The sequence below is a fragment of the Rattus norvegicus genome, assembly GCF_036323735.1.
Source record: "Rattus norvegicus strain BN/NHsdMcwi chromosome Y unlocalized genomic scaffold, GRCr8 chrY_unlocalized_15, whole genome shotgun sequence".
Lineage (NCBI taxonomy): Eukaryota > Metazoa > Chordata > Mammalia > Rodentia > Muridae > Rattus > Rattus norvegicus.
Genome location: NW_026947373.1, coordinates 301,163 through 324,823, shown reverse-complemented (window position 1 = coordinate 324,823; position 23,661 = coordinate 301,163). Strand labels below are relative to the sequence as shown.

Below are 23,661 nucleotides of genomic sequence, written 5' to 3'. Positions count from 1 at the left end.
TTGGGTCTCTCTCTCACCGGGTCTGGGAGCAGAAAGCTGCTGTGGGCCGGGATCCGCGGGTGTGGGACTTCCGGTAAACACAGAACGTGCCCGGTCCTAGAGAAATTCTGCTTCCGTGTGTCCCAAGCTCACCAGGCAGCTTTCTTGCAGCAGAAAATTTGGTCTTACCTGTGGTCCTGAGGCTCAGGTTCGCTCGTGGGGTGCTGCCCAGGGGCTCTCTGCAGCGGCAGCAACCAGGAAGACCTGTGCTGCCCCTTCCGGGAGCTTCAGTGCACCAGGGTTCCAGATGGTCTTTGGCTTTTTCCTCTGGCGTCCGAGATGTGTGTGCAGGGAGCAGTCTCTTCTGGTTTCCCAGGCTTGTCTGCCTCTCTGAAGGTTTAGCTCTCCCTCCCATGGGATTTGGGTGCAGAGAACTGTTTATCCGGTCTGTTTCTTTCAGGTTCCGCTGGTGTCTCAGGCAGGTGTCCTGCCGCTCCTGGGCCCTCATGATTAATCTTTCTAAATAGCTTACCTAAATCCTCACCTACAATGATTCTAGGTGCAGAGTTAATGCATAATCCTCCATCTAACAAATCAGGCAGCAGAAAAAAAAAAAAACAACAAAAAAACAAGCACTGTAACAATTTTCAAAGTTCACTTAGTACAGTGCTGCTACTATGGTAACTAAGGCAGACTACTTCTTTGAAAGAATCACATCAGAGTCTAAACAAGGTCATGTCATGGTCTTTTACTATTTTTTCCTCACAAATGTTTCCTTTGCAACAGCCTCAATAGAACAGTATCTAGATAATTAGTAATTTTGACTAGATTCTTTTGTCTCAGTAATTACTTTTAAAGACTTTGTTTTTTAGGACACTGTCCAATAAAGTAACCTAACTAGGGCTGGGGCGATGGCTCAACTGGTAGGACGTCTGCCTAGCAAACTGAAGCCCTGAGTTTGATATCCATCACCATATAAAACTGGTTATGTTGTTGTTGCACATTCCTCTAATCCCAGCACTTAAGAGGGAAATAGAAGGAAGGGAGTCGGAAGTTCAATGTCATGCTCGCTACATAATGAATTTGAAGCTAGTAAGACCTATGTGTGGCCTAGCCCTGTCTTTTTTTAATTTTTATTTGAGACTTGCACATTTTGTTTTGTTTTGTTCTGTTCTGTTCTGTTTTTTGTTTTCTCCCTCGAGACAGGGCTTTTCTGCGTAACTCTGGCTATCCCGGAATTCTCTCTATAGACAAGGGTGGACTCAAATTCAAAGATCTACCTGCCTCTGTCGGGATTAAAGGGATGCACTGTTACCACCTGACATGAGACCCAATCTTAAAGAAAGAAAAAAGGGAAGGAAGGGAGGAAGGGAGGAAGGAAGGAAGGAAGGAAGGAAGGAAGGAAGGAAGAAAAGAAGGAAGAAAATGAAACCTGAACACGATTCAACGTCAAAATTTTGCAATGCCAAGTTCTTGACTTTTTGGTACAAAAATTATTTATGTATCCAATATGTAGCAATATTAAAATATATTTAAAACTTTACGGATATGATAAACAAAATTAATAAATGGCCAAACCATTTTTCTCTCCAGGGCATTCATGCAGCATGTACACCTATAAAGTCTATACCATGATTTCAGGACAATTCTTACAATGATTATGTGAAGTAAAAGATGTAGCAATGTGTAAGACAAACACAGCCATGACAAATGGGGTCAAGGGAAACAGGAGAAGGAAGCAGAATTACCTCTTACACTGCATGGTGGGGCTGAATGAGCCCCATGGCACAGTGACCACATGGCACATCACACTCAGACCCCTGAGAACGAGCCTGGTATCACAAAATAAAAATAAGGAGCCAGGCAGGGTTACTCACTTCTGTAATCCCAGAACTTGAGTGGTTATGGCAGGAGGATCAGACCTTCACGGTCATTCTCACCTGCATGTCCTCTGAATGTCAACTTTTATTTGTGGCCTAGCAAGCTGTGTGAGAGTTTTGTGCTAAGGGTTTTACTGGTCACTGCTTACACAAAATAGTATAATAGAAGCCTTTCAAAAATATGTGGTTTTAAACCTCCATAAATTTACCACTTTAACCATTCCTTAGTATATACAGTTAAACAAACCTCTATAATTTTAAATCAGATATAAGGAAACTTCTCTTAGTACCTTGTAATGAAAGAATAATGTAATCTGATATTTTTTTTTGTTTTTGAGAAAAGAATATATATATATATATATATATATATATATATATATATATATAAACAGATAAGTCATCAATGCATCAAATATATCAATGTAAAACTGTACCAATTTAAACTATACTTGAATAGGAAATATATGTATTTACTAGTACAGGACTGCTTTATGTATAGGTAAATTATGTTGGCTCAAAGTTCTGTTCACATTCCCCAGCCCCCTGTGATACTGGGGACAAAGCATCCATTTCCTCATAGTCCAACTGTTCAAACACAGAGGTCAGAAAACAACCTGATGGAGGTAGTTATTTTTCTCTACCATCGTGCTCAGGGACTGAACTCAGGCTGTCAAGTTTTGCTTCAGGTGCCTTTACTTGTGAAGCCATTTTTACTGGCTCATCCCAACCTTCTTTGTAATTCTTCTTACATCGTGCTAAGGACAGACCACAGAGTTCTATGAATTAGAGGTAAGCTATATATTACTTATTTTGGGACAGGATTTTATTATGCGGCCAGATTGGCCTGAACTCACTCTGTAAATAAGACAGGCTTGGACTTGTAATCCTTTTGTGTTGTTAAAGGTCTTTATGTAAACATAAGTTCCTCAAGGCTGAGTCTCAATAACGAGCTTCGTGATTGAAGATGGTGTGAAGAACCTAACCAGACTACCTTAGACTTTCCCTTTGAAAGTCACTCACTGTTCACTCCTTTATCTGAATGGGCCTGTGACTATCCAAATCTGTCAAATGTTTTCTCTGTGTGTGGGAAGCTTGCATCAGTGTCTTCCCAGGCATTCTCCACCCTATTTTTTGTGACAAGGTCTCTGATTGAATCTGCAGCTCAATGATACCATAATAGGAGTGGCAACTAAGTCACAGTGTCTATCTCCCCAGAGCTCGAGTTATAGGTGTTTGCTGCCTTTCACAGCCTTTACCTGGGTGTTGGGGACCAAATTCACTACAGCCCTAAAATGTATGCTCAGCAGGGCACCATCCTTTACTAATCTGAAAGCTAAACATGTTATCAGACTTCCTAGATTTATACAGAGTTCCACTTGTTTTGCTGTAGCCTGCTTATTGGCAGTGATCATCAATGTGATAAATGCACTTATTTATGTTTCTCTTTCTTTTGTATCAAATAAAATATTATGTGATCACCTCCAGTGGTTATAACCTGAGTCTGTGCTCCCAGGCTACTAGCACTTAGGTTTGCCTCAAGAATTAACTATTCCTTATTTCCTGAGGTAAGTGCTGTATTTTGTGTCAATAGTACCTTCCAGCAATTTTAACTTCCTAATAAATATATTACTAGTATAATCTACCCCAGCACTCATTTATATCTAAGACAGGAGGCAGATGTTTCTGATAATTTAGTAAAAGAAGCCATATCACATCTTTTTTTCCAAATCAACTGTCAAATCTATAAATCAAGGTGCATACTGGTATTGAGTACTGGCATTCCTTAGCAAGAACTAAAATTATGGAATTCCTGTGGATGTGTTTCCTTCACTGAGGTACTCAATTAAATTCTAACACTTAACAAGAATGGCTACATTTATCATTACTATTCTAGCACAGACCCTATGTCATACTGTGAAAGTTCAGGGACACCAATATCACGGAACTAACAGTGACCTCATCTGACATGGCATCAGATACATATTACAGCAACAGTAGTTTTGTACTTCTGAATATATCTCCCAATAGAGCCGCACAGAAAAGTTTACTGAGAACAATTTACGTGTGTATTTAAAAAGCTCTTTACTAATCTGCATTAGTCAAAGCTCTTTGCACTTTGTAAGGTGTGGGCTGATACTCTCTACTCAGCAGACAAAGAAGGAATACATTTTAGTGCAAGGATGGCAAATCACTTTCAGTTCATGGGAAATGGTAAAAATTCAAACTGAGTGTCTGCATTTGGTTCTAAACTTAAAAGACTTTTTTTTTCTATTCCCAACAGAAGATCAGTAGCAAGTCATAGCAGGATTCCATGGAAATGAGAAACTGAAGCGATCAGAGAACTCAATTTGCAGTTAAATGGGCTGTAAACAATCCTTACATGTTCATCAAAGAAAATACTTAAATATTAAATACTTGGTTGGAAGAGGGATTCTTGTGCACCTAACCATTTCTTAACCTCACTAATAAACAAGGAAATTTCAACCTCCCCAACCCCCCCAAGGAAAAACAACAAAAAATCCTCAAAAACGAACAGAAAAAAAAAAAAAAACACTCTAAACCACTAAATTAAAACCCAACGCACCCATAGGTTAAAGACACTGAGCAACAGACAGGATTGAAACAGCATCACAATTCTAATCAATTGACTGAAAATCTTAGTGATAATAACTGTTAATTGAAATGAGATTAAAACTATATTCAAGGCTAAAGTGAGATGTCCAGGTACTGAAGCCTCACCAGAACCAGCAGCAGGGACGGCAGAGTCCAGGGCAACAGAATGCAGTAGTAAGGGCTCAGATGGGAGAACTCAGCCTACCTTTGTGAGTGTTGTAAAGGGCTGGAAATGTCAGGGTGAAGAAAGTTGTAGAGTATTTGCCAGGCAGCATTTACTGGAAGAGGAAAGGCTCTTCTTTTGTCACGGTACCAGCACAGGCACTGGATGAAGCGAAGCCAAGCAGGAATGCACTGAACAGTGGCTTGCACTCTGTATGTATTTCTGTTGCAAAATTCTGGTTCTGTGAATATTTCAAAGAAGAACGAAAACAATATCGCAATTCAAATAAATTAACTGTTCATACCATTTATTCACACAGTACAACTACCCATCAGCATATCCATAAAACCCTATCCCGTGGGTTCACAGTCACTTTCTCCTATGCAGACACTACTTGCACAACCTCATTAGTGGCTGAGAAAACGAGAGAAGCTGAGGTGACTACTGGGCAATTCTTTTTGTGATTTCTGAATATCCTAGAACCAACTCAAACAATTTTATACTTTTTTCAAGTGTAATAAAACTATAGGAAAAGAGTCTATGAATAAAAGGAAGAAAAACACATGCTTTGTTATATGACTTTAAACATAGGAAAATGTAGAAATATTACGGGTACTGAGACAGCTTTATAAGTGGCAAGTTACTATAAACATACACCCAGAGCACACGCTCTATGGCCTCCTCATAAGCATAGAACGCTTATGGCTCATTATTGTTTTTTATTGCTGCTCTGCAGTAGTTTTTGTTTTGGGGACAGGATTTCATTTATGCACCCCAGGATGACTGGCAATCCTATCGGTTCAGCCTCCTCAGTGCTGGGATTGCAAGTGAGTGGTGGCCTGCCATACCCAATTTATCATTATCTTTTGTGAGTACATGCTAGGTCTCTCTACACTTAGATCTTTGTAATTAATGCAAACTTCCTAACTAAATTAACTTGGTGTCACCTAAGCATGGGTAAAGAGCCAGAAGAAGGTCAAGACTTCTGAACTGACCAGGATGTTCTTTCTCAGGCATTCGACCTGATTCTAAGCAATCAGTACTTGGACCACTGGCTCCTACAATGGCATCCTGAGCATTTCTATGAGGACTAGCTGCTGGCACTCTAGCAGTTGTGATACAGCTACCAACACATATGAACGTTGAGATATAACTGCAGAATTCTTTAAATGTAAGTTGTAAATGTTTTGGCAAGAGGTTGACTAAAATCCTAACACAACTTAAATGTCAAATAAATGATTTCAGATAAGGAGATTGCTAACAGGGTGCCAAGCACATTTAATTCTGTGTGTAATGCTATTGGATGAGTTTTCATCATGACATTAACTGTCGAAGTTATCATTCCCAACAGTTCTTTGTTTATGCTGGCATTCACTAGTGTGAATACAAAATCATACTGTATCTTGCGGATCATTTGGCAACAGCCCCTTATTCTCATCCCATTTAAGTTCAAATTGTAAAAGCAGATCATATATTCCAGGTCCATGTGAATCACTGACAGGCTGTTCAGCTGATCGGCCATCCAGAAATTGGCAAAGCCTACCTTATGAAAGGCAGCAGTAAATACTCAAAAATGAGAAAAAGAAAGGAAAAAATGAGAAAACATAGAATCAGTTCTCTACTGCAAGGCTGACCATTCAGAATGACTGCTGTTAAAAAGGAAACCAATAAATAACACACGTACACTAAGCCCAGACAACGAGGGTGTGTAACCCAGTAAAGTAGGAAGGAGTTGAATGCAAAATTGGAAGGTAAACAGTAGATGAGTGTGTGGTTGTCGTTGGGGAAAGCAGAAACCAAGTGGAGGGAGAATATGCTAGCCATAGTGGTTCGTTCCTGTAGGCCTTCACTTAGAAGGCTGAGGCAGCAGTGCAACAAGTTTGAGGCTAGCCTGTGCTACGGAGTAAGAAAAATAAGTGATGTAAGCACAAGAGGCAACCCGGTGTTGGACTACAAATCATTTGTTGGACAGGGTACACTTGGCTGACTACAAAGCTCTTCTTTGCCTATAAAAGACAGGAAGGGACAGACAGTGGTGGCTCATGCCTTTAATTCCAAAAGATGGAAGAAGAGGCATGCAGATCTCTGAATTGTTATCCAGCCTGGTCTACAATGTGAGTTCTAGGACAGCTGCACAGAAAAACCCTGTCTCACAAAATCAGGGAGAGAAAAACAGGCAGGGAGTGTGATCATCTGAGGCCTGTTGCATTCTCTAACCTAAATGACACTCTTAGAGCATTGGGTTTCAAGCCCAGGATCTTATGCATATGAGGCATGCACTCTACCACTTGACTGCACCCACAGACTATATAATATTGATTTCACTAATGTAATGGTAATGACTGTGTTGGCCTTAACATTTCCACAAAAGTCACCTCTGACAACTATTCTGAAAATAATGATAAATGTGTTGTTAAGCAACTAACTCATGCAATATATTCTCTTAGAGTATATAAATGGGTATAGCTCAATTCTTATAACAATTCTCTTAAGGGGAGTAGATTGAGACAGGCTGCACTATGTACCCCAGGCTGGCCTCTAACTTGAAATTCTCCTGCCTTTACTCAGTAAGGCCAGGATCATAGTGTGTAACAGCACGGTAAACTTTCTCATAGTATTTCCTAAGATAGTCCTTTGTTATTCGCATTAACACAAATTCAACTTTACTGGTTCTCTTTAAACCTGTTATAATTATAAAAAAATTCCTGTCATTGCAGAGGAGAACCAGATACTGGTTGTTGTGCAGGGGACCCAGTGGTACCTGTGTGGAGGAGAATGGATAGAGATAGCTTTTGACTTTATCCTCTTAGTCTCCCTTTTCTTTACATTACAGAAGAAAATTTATAGATAATATTGCATTCCTCTGACACTATAGTAATTCTGAAAATGAGCTTAAATTCCCAGCTCTCTGGATGTATCCTTTTTTTTATTTAGTAGACACATTCAACCAGGGAAACTATGGCAGGCTTGCCCTCAGATGTGGTTGGTTCTTTCTCTTTATTCTATAAACATTTCTCTTCAGAGGGATACATGACTATATAATATGAATCAATCTTGAATATCATCTATAACAGATAAGGTTTGAATTAGCTATGGAAACAATAATGACAAGTTTTGAGACACTGGTCTCTGGAGCCAATATATTTTGATTCTATGATCCTCAGCCTGTGCTGATAACCACTGAACACTCTCCAGGTCCCTTGAGTTCATGTCCATGCACACACAATTTTACTCAAAAAAATTAGTAAAACCTGATCTGTGCCCAGGCACTCATTGCACATGCCTTTAGAGTCAGAGGCAGCAGATCTGGGTGAGTTCAAGATTAGCCTGTTCTGTAGATCCTGATCTCAGACAAACAGGGCCACACTGAAATACGTGCCTTGAAAAATAACAACAACAGCAGCAGCAGCAACAAAAATAAACAAAACCAAACAAATTGATCGCTAATGATATAACTAAGGACTCTATTTTAAAACTTTAGTTAGCTTACTAGAAGAATGAGGTAATGTTAATATTGGAAAGTCTGGGACTTTGTGCTATCTAATTGGATTCCTATTTGGGGCAAAAAATGATAGGATAGAGGACAAAAGACTTCCTTAGTATAAATAGAATGCACTATATTTGACACAGTAACTTTGCAGAAAGATAGTACTTAAATTTCTTAATTTTTTTGGGGGGGAAAGAAGGTAGCATAAGTCAATTATAAAGATTCCGATACAACTATGAATATAAATGTTGAGCAATCTTTTTTTTAAGACCAAGTATTTTTCAGTAAAAATAATGGAGAAAAAAGGGAAATAAGATATTTATTTTAGGACAAAATTTTACAAACATTTTCAATAAATAAAACTATGGTGAAAACATTAAGTTAATACTCTGACATACATTTTAGGGAATAATTTTATAAATGAAGTTTGAGTAAATAGTCGAACTGATTTTAAATGACCTATACCCTATAACACTTCTGTTTTAGTAATGATATTATAAAAGCAACAAATCACTTCTTCAAAGAAGACGTTTACTAGTGTGTTAATCCTTTTTATACCTCACTCTAGCCTATTCAACCAATCAGTCTAAATTTATCATCACACAGTTCAGACCTAGATACCCATCCATTCAACAGGGATCATTCTACTCATCAGAGAAAGTAATTATGCATGAAATGATGGCTTCCTACTCAAAAAAAAAAAAAAAAAAAGGACTCACCGAGGCACTGCTCACAAAGTACGCATCTATACCATCCTGCTATTGCAACATCATCACAGTAAGCTTTCTGAATCTTCCAAAACCGTCATTTAGAAATAAGTTTATAGAAATGCTAGATCGGTGGCTCTATAGTTATGTACTGCTGATTTTGTGGAGAAAGGAGCTTAGTTCCCATCACCCATGCTTGGTTCACCACTGTCTACAACTCAAAATTCAGGGATCAGACACACTCATTAGGCTTTCATGAATACCAACCACATATGTGGTACCCATACATATACATATATGTAGGCACTCACATATATGTTTTAGACAAAAATAAACACTTCATAGGGATTTATAGTTAGAGGAAATCTAAGAGAATACTGAGGTAAATGCAGTATAAAGTAGCCTTGGACTTCTGATCCTTCTACCTTCAAATTCTAAGTAAGGGATTATACAATAACACTCTGCCTGACTCTCTTTTCTTTAGAAAAAAAAGTGCTATATTTTACCACACTGGTTAATTAATTATAATATATACAATCAATTCACTATCTGACTTCCATGTTATAAATGTTCAAGTATATCTGGTATCCAACAAAAGCACTTACTCCTGAATCTGGGCACTATTCCCTTGTCCCAATGTGAATCCTCCCTCTAAGGCTGTGCAATCCAACAGTCCAGTGAGGAATTTGAGGAAGTCAGTGCTAATGTACTATGCTCAAAATATTGTGCATGCCTTCTAGACTTACCAGAAGTTTAAACAACCAAAATCTGGATTTATAGTAGAAAGTTTTTTGGGGGGTTGATAAGAAAGAAGTGCATAAACCCATAAAGCGCAAGTGAATACACATATATTGGGATGATACCAATTGGAGCAAAGAAGCACGGCAGAAGACTCAGGAACCATAATATCACCAGGAATTCAGCAATCTGTAAAGCAGAGGGAAGACAAAAGAGAGAAAGTTCCTCATTATCATTACACAGAATAGCCTTTAATAAACAAATATATATAAAATGATGCACAGTTCAATAATCCTCTAGTGGGAGGTTGACTTGAGCACTGATCAGGTTATTCATGAACACCCTTGCATTCAGTCACTCAGAGTGGAGTACATCTATGGAGTACCAGTAAGTCAGATGCTCTGTGAGAGCGGAGAACACTCAGGAGACTCCTAGTGAGCTGGCCATTCTTTTAGCAAGGACATGTTCACAAGACTCTGTGCTGTACTACCTCAAAGGGATGATGATGAGACAAATTGTTTCTTGAATTAAGTTAAAAGGTGAGGAAATGATTTACTCCAGCTTGTCTCCAACCATTTGTGTTGATGCTCAGTAGAAAAAGGAATTCAATCAGAAGATAGATACCACAGTAGATTCTTATCAAGGACCACACAGTTCTATCTATTTCAAGTTTATAAACAACTGAAAGAAATATATTGGTTAGTTATCTACCATGTTCCCTTTAAATATCTTTTCTCATAATTCTCTAAGTCACAGACCTAGGACAAAATATTTCTACAAAGACAATCTGTATATAGATAATCTTAATAGTCAATAAATATGCATCTAGGCATATTTCTTCTACCTCTTTATGCTGCAGAGTTCCATTAGATTAATTTCTATCAAACTTTTTTAATCATGTTATTCCATAGTTCTATATGTTTTTTTTAATTTTCATTCTTTTTCTAAAGTATAAAACAGCAGGTTTAAATGGCATTGAACAGTAAGACCAGACTTGGTTTTTGTTTGAGACATGCAGTCATGACAATCCTGCAGCATGCTATGTAGACCAGACTGGCTTCAAACACAGGGAACATCTTTCCTCTGCCTTCTGTATCCTGGCATTAAATATGTGCCATGCCTAGTATAAGACTAGTTTAGTCAATGGGAGCTTTCTATATGATACAACCTCTTCTACTTTGCTGTCTCTGTCATTACACTAATTACACTTACTTCTACTGCACAGATTTGTTGTAAAATGAAAAGATACAAAACACAAGGCAAATGTCACATAATAATAGTTGACATCTATGGAATGTTTAAAACATTAAGAGTTTACTTTGTTCTTGGTACATTTACATGTAAAATAGTTTAAATCATTATAATAGCTTCATGAATTTAAATTATTATGCCTATGTTGATGGAGAAAACAAGAGCACAGAAAGGTTGAGGAGTTTGCTCTGGATTATTGAGCTAAATGTAACATTTGGTTGGCCTGGCCTTGTACTTGAAGGTACCCATCTTCCTCTGCCTCCACACCTGGCTGCAACTTTTATAACTGTGCACGAAGCTGGTGCTCTCAAGTACTATGTTGCTTATATGCCCATTCACACCACTCGGGAACACTATTGATCTCCACTTCCTACAATTCTGATATTCAAACACTTTAGCTCTGCAAATTAAAGCTCTTAAAGACATCTACTCTCCAAATTACTTTTCCCAAACCTATGCTACACTACTCCCACTTCAGTCCTAATGCATCTTACCTTTTAAAAAGTGGGTTTTTTCCCAGCACCTACTGTGCTCTTTCATTTCATCTCAACCAAATTATATTTCCTTAATTTATATAATCATTTTTTAAAAAAATATTTAGTAACTTAAAAATAACAGGTCAGAAAAAGTGTTGCTTTGAAATCAAATATATAAATCAAATATCAAATCCTAGTAGGAGAAATTATTTGATTTAGAATTTCTGGTTCTCAGTTTCCTCTTGGTCAATAGAAATATCATCTGTTCTCATACTGTTCTAAAAGAAAAATGCTTAAAATGATAAGTTATTAGGAAAATGCAACTTAAAAACTAAGACAATACCTCACATCCACTTGGATGGACGTAAAAGCACCCTCATACATTACTGGTAGTAATGGAAAGCGGTATAACCTCTATAGAAGAAAATAAGATGCTTTCCTATAAAGTAAAACATGCCCCAAGCCTGCACACCTACTTGGGTTCCATTTCTCGCCCCAATAGGAGGGAAACAACTCACCTACGTCACCCGTACAGTGTTTTCTGATCAATACATGTGAGCCATAGCAAGCATATGCCCATAGGTCCTAATATCATAATAGAAACAATGAAAAATTTTAAGTTTAGAAGACCCAAAGAGTCTATGAATGGACGAATGGATAAACAAAAAGTGATATGTGGAACGTAGTACGGATTGATGCCACAACGTAAATGAATATTGAGAACACACTAAGTGAAAATGCCACAAGACTTCAATCACATGGACTATCTACTGGAGGTATATCCATAAAGACAGAAAAGTTCTGTAGTTGTCGACAGCTGGAGCAATAGAAATTTGTGACTGGGCTCCCTTCTAAGACAATAAAAGGTTTAGGTAGATTGTATAACAATATTGACATCTTCTTGTAAAATAGTTAATTCTGAGGTCAAAAAACAGCTTAAGCAAGCATGACAAAGTGAGTTTGCACCATATAAAAACAGGCTTTGTCATAGATACTTATAATTTAGTGCTGTATCATGAAGCCAGTCATGCCGGGAAAGTTCACTAACCAGCAGCCTAGCAAAATAATCAGCCTCAAGTTCAGTGAGCAACCTGGCCTAAGGGAATAAAGCAGGGATAAGAAAGACATCTGTTATCCTCTTTTGGGCTTTTTCATGTACACATGCTGGGTATACCTGTATACAGGAATCTGACACACACACACACACACACACACACACACACACACACACACACACACAAAGAAGGAGTGTTCATCTTTTATACACTTCATTTCACTAAAAGAAGTAATTACAAAGGGGGAAAGTAATAAAATATTGAAGTTGACATTGAAATTCCATCTTAAGATTAACTGTTTTAACTGTTTGCCACTCACGGATTTGCTCCAACATTCCAAAATTTCTAATTCTGTCTGGTCAACTTGACATAACGTAGAGTGACCTGGGAAGAGGTACCCCTATTGAGAATGTGTTGTGACTGTGTCTCTGGGAGACGGTCTTGACTGATGGCTGATGTGAGAGGGCCGCAAAAAAACTCAAGTAATTATGGAATAAGCTGAGTTCATGGAGTTTCTATCTAAGAATAAGAATACCACCTCTGTGAATAATGGATCCATATAATAAAAGCTGCATACTGTTCTATTCTAAACTCTCACATAGTTTAAAATCTTAGTGAGAGGATACTAACATTCATTAGCATCTTTTGGGCTAAGTGATGTTTTATGTTTCTTGCTGTGTATAATTTTATTTTCACAGTAAAAACATACATGATTTTACAGGAGCTAAATGAAGAAACAGAGTTAAATCAAGTACGTCATCTAAGGACACAAATATTTAATTTCAGTAATCTGGTTCCAGAGCCTTCTGGACTTGTATGTAAAATATTTACAAATCAGAACATGTCTGTGAACTCAAAAAAAAAAAAAAAAAAAAAAACAATGCCCCAAACAGAAGTCTATTCTATATCTTTTCATTATAATCTTTGCTGCATTGAGTCCAGTTGGTGGATATGTTTTCTTTTGTTGTTTTGGGTCCTAAATCACTGTTGAAACTCATCACAAAACAGTGCCTGCGCTTTACATCCCTTTCCAGCCATGGTAAGTAAGAACTGTCTTCTAATACGAATTGTCAATCTTTTTGTGAGCTAAATGAAATAAGTGTATTTTTGGAGTTTGGCTTCTTTTGTTTATTTTTAAATGGTTAGTTTCATGTTCTATAAACCTCAGTTATAAACTTTCATCTGTGTCCCTGTATGTGGCTTCAGTTCATTCCTCTCTCTTCTCCACACCATCACATTGGGAAAAAAACAAAACAAAACAAAACATCTATTACATTGTTGATAGAACTTTGTATTGTTCCAGTTTGGGGACATAAACATAGTACAGTTACTAATGTTCTCGAGTGCTTATACGTAGGTGTATGCACTTATCTCTATTCCTAGAGAGGTTCATAGGTTACTGCCCACAAACATAGGTTACCTCCGTTTTGGTAAATAGTGCCTAGCAACACTCTGAAGTGCTATGCCTACCTTTCACTTCCAGTATTACTGCCAAGATGTGCCACTATACAGAGCAACACAACTCCTGTACACTCCAAATATATGGCTATGTGAGAGGCTTCGAGGCTGCTCCTGTTGTAGGCACATTGGCACAAAAATATTTCTTTGTATTGTAGCCTCTTAGGTTGTACATTTATAAAAAACAATATAATTAAATTTTTTTAACATTTTACATATACTACCAATTATTCTCAAAAAGGATTTCAACAATCAATAGTCCTACCATTAATTTACAAGTGCTTATTTTATACACTTAAGTCTACTGCAATTGTTAAGTCATAAGTGAAATCTGGCATAATTTGATTATTTTAAATTGAGCAAAGGTTAATAGAAGAAAAACTGAAAAACAAAAATCTGTATAGAAAAAATTATTTTTATGAAATTAAAACTCTGGGATATGAGATTTTTTATTGAAAATTATTGAACACTAGGTCATGTTCCCTTGAGAGACCATAGCAATTTTTCACATAATTTTTATGTGAATGCAAAATGAAAAGAATCTTGCTTGTACTTGCTTTACCGCTGCTGTGTTTCTCTCTGACTCTCAACAGTGCTATCTTCTCAGTACCTGAGTGGAGTTAAATAAAGACAGACAGCTGGCCTTATCTGTTTACCCTACCCCTCACCAATACTCACAAAAATCAAACAAAAAAAGGTTCTGAGGTTAGAGTGTAATGCACAATGTTAGATATATAAACTGCATGCATTAAAAATAAACTCAGAGTAATACAGTCTATGTTTACTAAAAACTTAGCTTGTCAAATAAGTTAAAAAAATAAAAAAACCCAAAATCTCCCTTTCCTTTAATTCACATGAAAAGAAAGAAATCTGCTTTTTTCCTGACTTATTTAACTCTTAAGGATTGACTTCTCCTAGTTTTTCAGTACTGGGGACTGAACTCAGGAGTCCATTTGAGACAGGCAATCATTTTGCTACTGAACTACATAACCCTCTCCTTCCTCTGTACGCCCAAACCCTTTTTTTTTTGTCTAAAGACTCATTGCGGTCAAGGGCAGTTCCTATGTGTTCAAGTCACATAAAGGTGACTTGCGGGTTTACTGGGGAAATAGCATAGTGAGCAGAGAGCTTAAGGTGCAAGTGTGAGGATCTGAGTTTGAATGCAAGAAATCCACATAAAAAGCAAGATTTTATAACATGAATCTATAATCCTTGTGCTCCATCCACTGGATAGCAGGGTGAGATAGGAGAATATTAGACACCTATAGGCCAGCTTGAATGGCATAGCCGAGGTAAACAATAGAGAAACCCAGCCTCAAAACAAAAGGGAACAATGCCTGCCTTGTTCCTCTGATATTCTAACTGTGCAGGGGTCACATTTACATTTATGGATAATACAAAAACTTCAGGTTCTAAGTTACTTATAGATGAACAAATAAAGATAAATTTATAATAATCCTGTATATTTAAGGTACTGAGTTCATTGAATAGATGAGGAAACTGCTGTAGAAAAGAAGAATTTTCCATTGGACCAAAACAACCCATAAATGGTGGACCTGGAACTGAAAGTCAGACCGAGTTCTGCTCTTTCCATGGCAGCTTGGTAATCTGGTTGGTCGTGTGTACTGTAGACGTTTCATGTATCCTAGACACGTAAACTATAATTACCCTACATGCACAGAAACTGGTTAAAAATTATCATAACTCAGCAATATTAAATTGTATGATTTGTGTGCATAATACTTTTTAGCAACTAGTGGGAAGGAGGACCTTGAAGTTTTGGTTGTAATGGCTGACCTGTCTTTCTAGCTACAAAACTCTAATAATACAATGAAAACATACAGTCAATTGGAAAGTTCCTGCAATGCCTTGCAAATAGGTTTATAACTTTGTGATATAAAGTAGGCAATTCTGAGGAAAAAGCATCCAAGAAATAATAAAGTTCTGTACATCACTTAATTTCAATTGGTTTTCTCTTCAATCCATTCAGACTTCTCCAAATATTGTTAAACTTCTCTTATGCTGCATGTAGTATTCTAGTGATTAGAGACAAAAGTCCAGCAATAAAGGTGTTTGAGACCAAGTACAACTATTTCTTACATATTAGTGGCAAGTAGAGACAGGAGTATGTGATGCACTGTCATGTCACAAGCATCTGAAGAAAACTAATATGGCTAAAGGGATAGAAAAATAGAGAGGAGACCATATAATGTAGTGTGCTCACTGAATGCCTCACTGAGAATACAGCATTAAACAGAGATCTAAATGAAGGGAAAGAATAAGGCAAGTTGACACCCTGGGAAAGAGCTCCCTAAGCAACAGATGTGTCCAAAGAGTAATGGATTCAACTGAATGAGCATGGGGAGAAAGACAAGATAGGAAGTAACCAACAATTAAGGTGCAACATCATTGAACATACTGTTTACTATGGAGGGGGAGGGTTTGAAGAAAGGGGAACAGAAGGAAACCACATTGCACAGACTTGTGGTTAGAAAAAGCTCAGGGTAGATGCACACTGTTGTACGATAAACAAGAAACAACTCTTGAGACAAAGATAGTAATAATGGATGGAGTGAATAGTGATAAAATTCAAAGAATATGAAGACAGTAATAAGATTTCATGGTTGTGTAAGTGATAAAATACGAAGGATGTTGTTTGGAAACTAAGTGTTGGCCAAAGGTAAACTATCATGTGTGCTGTCCCCAGCGAGTAGTATTACAAATAGTAACGGTGAGCAACTGATTCTAACACTGTTACAAAAGTGATGTGCCTTCCTACAGACCTGAAGGGTTCAAGTTATCAAGAACTAAATTCTTTACAAACATGAGCCAAAAGGAATAAAAGCCATGAGCTCTCAGTAAAACAACTGTGCCCTTCTCAAAACCAGGCTTTTGGAAGAAAGAAAATAATGATATAAACCCTCTGACTACCAGGAACCATAACAAGCAGGGAATTACAGATGCTTCTGAGAGGTTCCTGTTCCTGATTAACATATGTGGAAGGCTCTGACGAGGCTATCTCTTCAGCGATCCCACTCAACTCCTACCCAGGAATGACTGAGCTATCCCATTGTTGACATATTTCTTCCTTTTCTTATACCAAGACAGAAAGCCACTTTCCTTCTCCCCATGTCTGATATCATCATGCTCTTTGTTCTCTTTCCCAAATGGCTGTTTACTCTGAATTGGAAGCAAATTAGTAAACCTTAGAGATACTGAAAGAATATCAATGAGGCAGTTGCAGACACAACAACACTTTTGACATCACAGCCGAAGCAATGGCTCTCCAGGATACAAAACATTTTTCAGGGAAGGTGTAATGATGATGTCACTGAGAACTGCCATAGCCTACCTGGGGAACATCTTTCCCTTATATTAACCAGATTCGAGGGTGCCCTTTACAGGAGTGTCTCCAGTGACACAGTGAAAACCTATACATACTACAACTCTCTGAAGGTAGAGACTTATTTTTGCTTCATTAGTGGTTACATGCTCTGAATGGAAAAACTTTGTCAGGGGCTTGGCATAGGTAGAAAAGTTCTGGGAACATAAGGTGGAGGAGATTCTTCTGGATATTTCTATTTCCAGGTATATTCCTGTGAGATACAATTCAATTTGTTAGGTTTCTCTGTTTCCCAAAGACCAGGATTTTCTTTGCAGACCTTTAATTGAATGAAAATTGTATTACGTTTTCCTATTGTACATTCCTTGGTATAGGACTCTATATATTTTTTCCCGTATGTGAACTTAAATATTCCTCTTTTCAATTCAATTTTTTCCAATGATTTTGGTAACAAAGGGGGTCAGTTTTAGAGTGAATATAACAGTGTAAATATTGTGTACTCTTTTCAAAAGATAAACTCCCAAATACTTATTTTTTCCTAAAATTACCAGACATCAGTAACACAAAGGACAACATAGACTATAGAATACAGTATTGTAGTTCCATTAGATATCAGTTTCTAATATCTACCTTCCTGTGTTCCCTCGGCCAGTCTTGAGGGTTTTGGATGTTTTACCATGATTCTTTCTTTAGGCCAAACATAAGATTCAGGAGGATGGGAAGGGAGAGGAATGAGTGAGGTCCAGGTATACCTCAAATTTAATAGGTTCTTAAGAACAGGAGGGAGTCTATTTGGCATTGTCATTTGTTGATTCTACATTCTTGAGCTAATTGTGCAGTATCCATGGCAATATTCCACCTAACGTCATAATTATAGAAGCCACCAAATATATATATACAGTATATATCAGTATATATATATATATATATATATATATATATATATATATATATATATATATATATATATAGAGAGAGAGAGAGAGAGAGAGTAACAAATCTAGATAAGATAGATGAACGTAATAAGTGCATTCTTCCAGGAACCAGATATAGATCCTTCCTGAGAGACTCAGCTAGAGCATGTCAAATACAAAAGTGAATGCCAGTGGCAAACCAGTGAACTGAAAACGGAACTCTTGTTGGTAGATTTTGAGTAAGGATTACAAGGGCTGAAGGGTCTTTCAACTCAATAAAAACAAAGATGCCAACAAACCTGGTACTAAACCAATGTTCAAAGACTGTACATGGACACACTTATGTCTCCATCTGCATATGTAGCAGAGCAAGGACTTGTAGGGCACCAAAGGAAGGAGAAGCCCTTGGTCATCCATAGGTTTGACTCCTAGTGAATGGGAAAGTCAAGGGGTAATAAGTGTGGTTATAGAGTCATAGGAGGGGGACTGCTTAGGGATCTTGTGGAAATGAAACTGAATATAAACATAACATTTGAAATGAAAATATATAAATATTCAATTAGGGTTTGGAGATTTGCTCAGTGGTAGAGTACTTGCCTAGCAAGTGCAAAGCCCTGGGTTTGGTCCCCATCTCTGAATAAAAGAAAAGAAAAAAAAAGAAATATCCAACTAAAAGGGCAAAAAAAATGTTAAAAAAATTAAGAAATAATACAAAAGAGAACTGCCTGCTAATCACACCCATTGACTCAGGAATCTAATGATTCACTGTCAGGGAATGGTAGTCAGAGTAATTCTAGTGGAAAGAGTAAGATGATCAAACATCGACTAGAAGCACTTCTTTCTCCTAGATATCCGTGTCAGACACAAACTGCACTTTATGAATCCAAAGCATGGAGGAGTTTACACTGAGCTGAGGATATAAAATTTGTCTTTCTCTTCTTCCTTAGGATGTTTTACTACGGGGTAACAAAAATAAATGTGATGAGCTCTCAGAAAAACAATGGACCCCTTCCCAACAACTGGCTTTTGGAATAAAGAAATGAACGATATAAACTCTCTGCCTTCCAGCAACCATAACAAGCAGGCAAGTCCAGATGCTTCTGAGAGGCATCTTGCTCCTGAATCCCATATGTGGAACACTCAGATCAAGTCTATCTGTTTAGTGAAACCACTCAATGGCTATTCAGGCCCCACTGAGTTTCTCATGAACCATATTATTCTTCCTTTTTTTATACCAAGACAGAATTCAAGCTTCCTTCTCTCCATCTCTGATATTGTCATCCTCTGTGTTCTACCTCCCAAATGGCTGTTTACTCTGAATTAGTGGCCAAATAGTAAACACTATTGGTACTGAAGGAATATCCAAGAGGCACATGCGGACACAACAACACTTTTGACATCACTGAAGAAACTAGGGCTCTCCAGGGTACAAGAGATTTTTCAGGGAGGGTCTAATGGTGATGCCACTGAGAACTGCAATGGCCTACCTTCTAAACAGCTTTATTTACATTGAAGAGATTTGAGGGTCCCCTTTACAGGATGTCTCCTGGGACACAGAGGAAACCTTTACATATTACATCTCTCTAAAGCTAGAGACTTCTATTTGTTTCATTATTGGTAACATGCTCTGAATGGAGAAAGTCAGTGGCTTGACATGGGTAGAAAATATGTGTGGAGGAGATTCTTCTGGATAATAATTTTTTTCCCAGGTTGATTCCTGTGATATACCGTTCAATTTTCTACGTTATCTCTGTTTCCAAAAGGCCAGTATTTTCCTTACAGATCTTTAATTGGGTGAATATATTACTACATTTTTTCACTGTACATTCCTTGCTATATATATATTCCTGAGTGTACTCAAAAATTCTGTTTTCTAATTCAATTTTTCAATGACGTAGGAAACGAAGAGGCCCCAGCCATAGCGTGAATATACCAGTGTATATATTGTGTACTACTTGAAAAGATAAACTCCATAATCCTATTTTATCAAAAATTTACCGGACATCAGTAAAGAAAAGGAAAACAGGAATTATAGAATGTGGATCTGTATCCATACTAGATATCAGTTCTCTAATATCTACCTCCTGTGTTCCCAAGGGCAGAATTGAGGCTTTTGGATATTTAACCATGATTCTTTCTTTAGTCCAAACATAAGATTCAGTAGGATGGGCATGCAGAGGAATCGGTGAGGTCCATTTAATCCTCAACATCATTACCTCATTGGTTTCATAATACCATGAGGGTTTATATTTGGCATTGTTCTTTGTCGATTCCAAATCTTTGATCTAGTTTCCCAGAATCCAAATTAAAATTCCACCAAAGCTCATAGTTGTAGGAGACAGCAAATATATATATATATATATATATATATATATATATATATATATATATATATATATATTCAGCCACCAAATCTAGATAATGCAGCGAATTGTCACTGAGAGTAACAAGATATAATTCTTTCCTGAGAGACACGGCTAGAGCTTGTCAAATGAAGAAGTGAATGGTAGTGGTAGACAAGTGAACTTTAAACCCACCCCTTTTGGTAGATTTTAAGAAAGGATTACAAGAGCTGAAAGACTTTCAATACCATAAGAAAAATAATGCAAATGAAGCAGAGATTTCTGTTATTAAACCAATTGTCAAAGACTGTACATTGACATACCTATGTCTAAACTTCATATGTAGCAGAGGATTGCCTTGTTTGGCACCAATGGAAGGAGAAGCCCTTGGTCCAATCTAGCTTTGACTACTAGTTAAAGAGAATGTCAAGGGAAGTAAATGGGGTTATAGAAAATGGGAGGGTTCTGGGTAGGGAACTTATGGCAGGAAACTGGGAAAGAAAATAACATTTGAAATAAATATATAATCAATAATTTAAAAGAGCGATGAAATTGTCTAAAAAATAAAAAAAGAAAGAAGAAAAAGAGAAGAAAACTGCAAGCTAATCACACCTATTGACTCAGAAATCTAAAGGGTCACTGTCAGGCAATGATAGAGTAATACTAGTGGAAAGACTGAGATGATGAAATATCAAGTAAAAGCACTTCTCTCTCCCAATTATCAGTGTCAGAGATAAACTGCACTATAGGAATCCAAATCAATGAGGAATTTCCTCTGAGCTGAGGACAAAATACTTTTCTTTCCTCCCTTCTTCTTCAGGACCTTTTTCTTCTGGGCAAAACAAATAAAAGCCATGAGCTCTACGGAACAACGGTGCCCATCAAATAACTTGACTTTTGGGATAAAGCTGTTAATGATATAAACTCTCTGACTTCCAGGAACCATAAAAAAAAAGGGAAGAACAGATGCTTTTGAGAGGCACCCTACTCCTGATTCCCATATGTGGAAAGCTCAGATCAAGGCTATCTCTTCAGAACACACTTAACTAATACCCTGGACTCACTGAAATTTCCCATGGACGAAGAATTTTTTTTTATACCAAGAGAGAAAGCCAACTTCCATCTCCCCATCTCTAATCTCTTCATCCTCCCTGATCTCCCTCCCAAATTGTTGTTTATTCTGAATTATTAGCCAAATAGTAAACCCTAGAGGTACTGAAGGAATATCTGTGAGTTGCTGTCGTGCCAAAGCTTGTGTCATCACCGAAGAACTTCGGACTCTCCAGGATAGAAGAGATTTTTCAGGGCAGGCCTAATGATGGTGTCTCTGAGAATTCCATGGCCTAACTGCTAAACAGCTTTCCTTACATTGACCAGATTTGAGGGTGCCTTTTCCAGGAGAGTATCATGTGACACAGTGGAAACCTTTATGTACTACATCTCTCTAAAGCTAGAGACTTCTCTTTGTTCATTATTGGCTACATGCTCTGAATGGAAGAAGTTATTCAGAGGCTTGGCAGAGGTAGAAATGATCTAGGTACATAAAGTGGAGGATATTCTTAAGGATAATAATTTTATTCCCAGTTCCATTCCTGTGACATACCGTGCTATTTCCTAGGTTTTCTCTATTTCCCAAATGCCAGTATTTGCACCACACAACTTTAATTCACTGAATATTGTATTACATTTTCTTATTGTACATTCTATGATAGGGGATTTTTAAATATTCCTGTATGTGTACTAAAAATGTTATTTTCCAATTCAGTTTTATGCAATGATTTTGGCAACAAAGGGGGCCCAGCTATAATGGATACAGCAGTTTAAATATTGTGTACCTACTTCAAATGATAAACTCCCAAATTCTTATATTTTCCAAAAATTCCAGATATCAGTAAAACAAAGGACAGCATGGACTATAGACTGTGGTTCTGGAGTCCCATTAGATATCAGTAATGTAATATCTAAATTCCTGAGTTCCCAGAGACACACTTGAGGGTTTTGGATATATTTCCTTGATCCTTTCTTCAGGCCAAACATAACATTCATGAGAATGGGCAGGGAGAGGAATGGCTTGAGGTCTAGTTAAAACTCAACTTCAAGAAAAAAGACAGGACCCAACCGCCTGGTCAGGTGGGCACTCCTGAGGCTGCAGAGCGGAAGAGACCACCAACACTGATCACCCCTGCCCACATCCCTGGCCCAAGAGGAAACAGTATAAGGCCTCTGGGCTCCCGTGGGGGAGGGCCCAGGAGCGGTAGGACCCCTGCCTGAGACACCACCAGAACCTGAAGGAAACAGATTGGATAAACAGTTCTCTGCACCCAAATCCCGTGGGAGGGAGAGCTAAACCTTCAGAGAGGCAGACAAGCCTGGGAAACCAGAAGAGACTGCTCTCTGCACACACATCTCGGAAGTCAGAGGAAAAAGCCAAAGACCATCTGGAACCCTGGTGCACTGAAGCTCCCGGAAACGGCGGCACAAGTCTTCCTGGTTGCTGCCGCTGCAGAGAGCCCGTGAGCCGCACCCCACAAGCAAACTTGAGCCTCGGGACCACAGGTAAGACCAAGTTTTCTGCTGCAAGAAAGCTGCCTGGTGAACTCAAGACACAGGCTTACAGGAACAGCTGAAGACCTGTAGAGAGGAAAAACTACAAGCCAGGAAGCAGAACACACTTTCCCCATAACTGACTGAAAGAGAGGAAAACAGGTCTACAGCACTCCTGACACACAGGCTTATAGGACAGTCTAGCCACTGTCAGAAATAGCAGAACAAAGTAACACTAGAGATAATCTGATGGCGAGAGGCAAGCGCAGGAACCCAAGCAACAGAAACCAAAACTACATGGCACCATCGGAGCCCAATTCTCCCATCGAAACAAACATGGAATATCCAAACACACCTGAAAAGCAAGATCTAGTTTCAAAATCATTTTTGATCATGATGCTGGAGGACTTAAAGAAAGACGTGAAGAACTCCCTTAGAGAACAAGTAGAAGCCTACAGAGAGGAATCGCAAAAATGCCTGAAAGAATCGCAAAAATCCCTGAAACAATTCCAGGAAAACATAAATAAACAAGTAGAAGCACATAGAGAGGAGACACAAAAATCCCTGAAAGAATTCCAGGGAAACACAATCAAACAGTTGAAGGAATTAAAAATGGAAATAGAAGCAATCAAGAAAGAACACATGGAAACAACCCTGGATATAGAAAACCAAAAGAAGAGACAAGGAGCTGTAGATACAAGCTTCACCAAC

General features: G+C 37.9%; 1 long non-coding RNA gene across 1 annotated transcript in view; it reads right to left on the bottom strand.

The window, feature by feature from the left end:
- LOC120099659 (uncharacterized) overlaps positions 1-17,949 on the bottom strand; it is a 99,610-nt gene extending 81,661 nt beyond the window's left edge. Inside the window, exons 1-3 of the long non-coding RNA XR_010062084.1 lie at positions 17,781-17,949; positions 9,576-9,756; positions 4,678-4,876 (exon numbers count right to left, since the gene is read on the bottom strand). This is a non-coding gene — a long non-coding RNA (uncharacterized LOC120099659). The remainder of the gene's footprint in view (positions 1-4,677; positions 4,877-9,575; positions 9,757-17,780) is intronic.
- Positions 17,950-23,661: the final 5,712 nt, after the last annotated feature.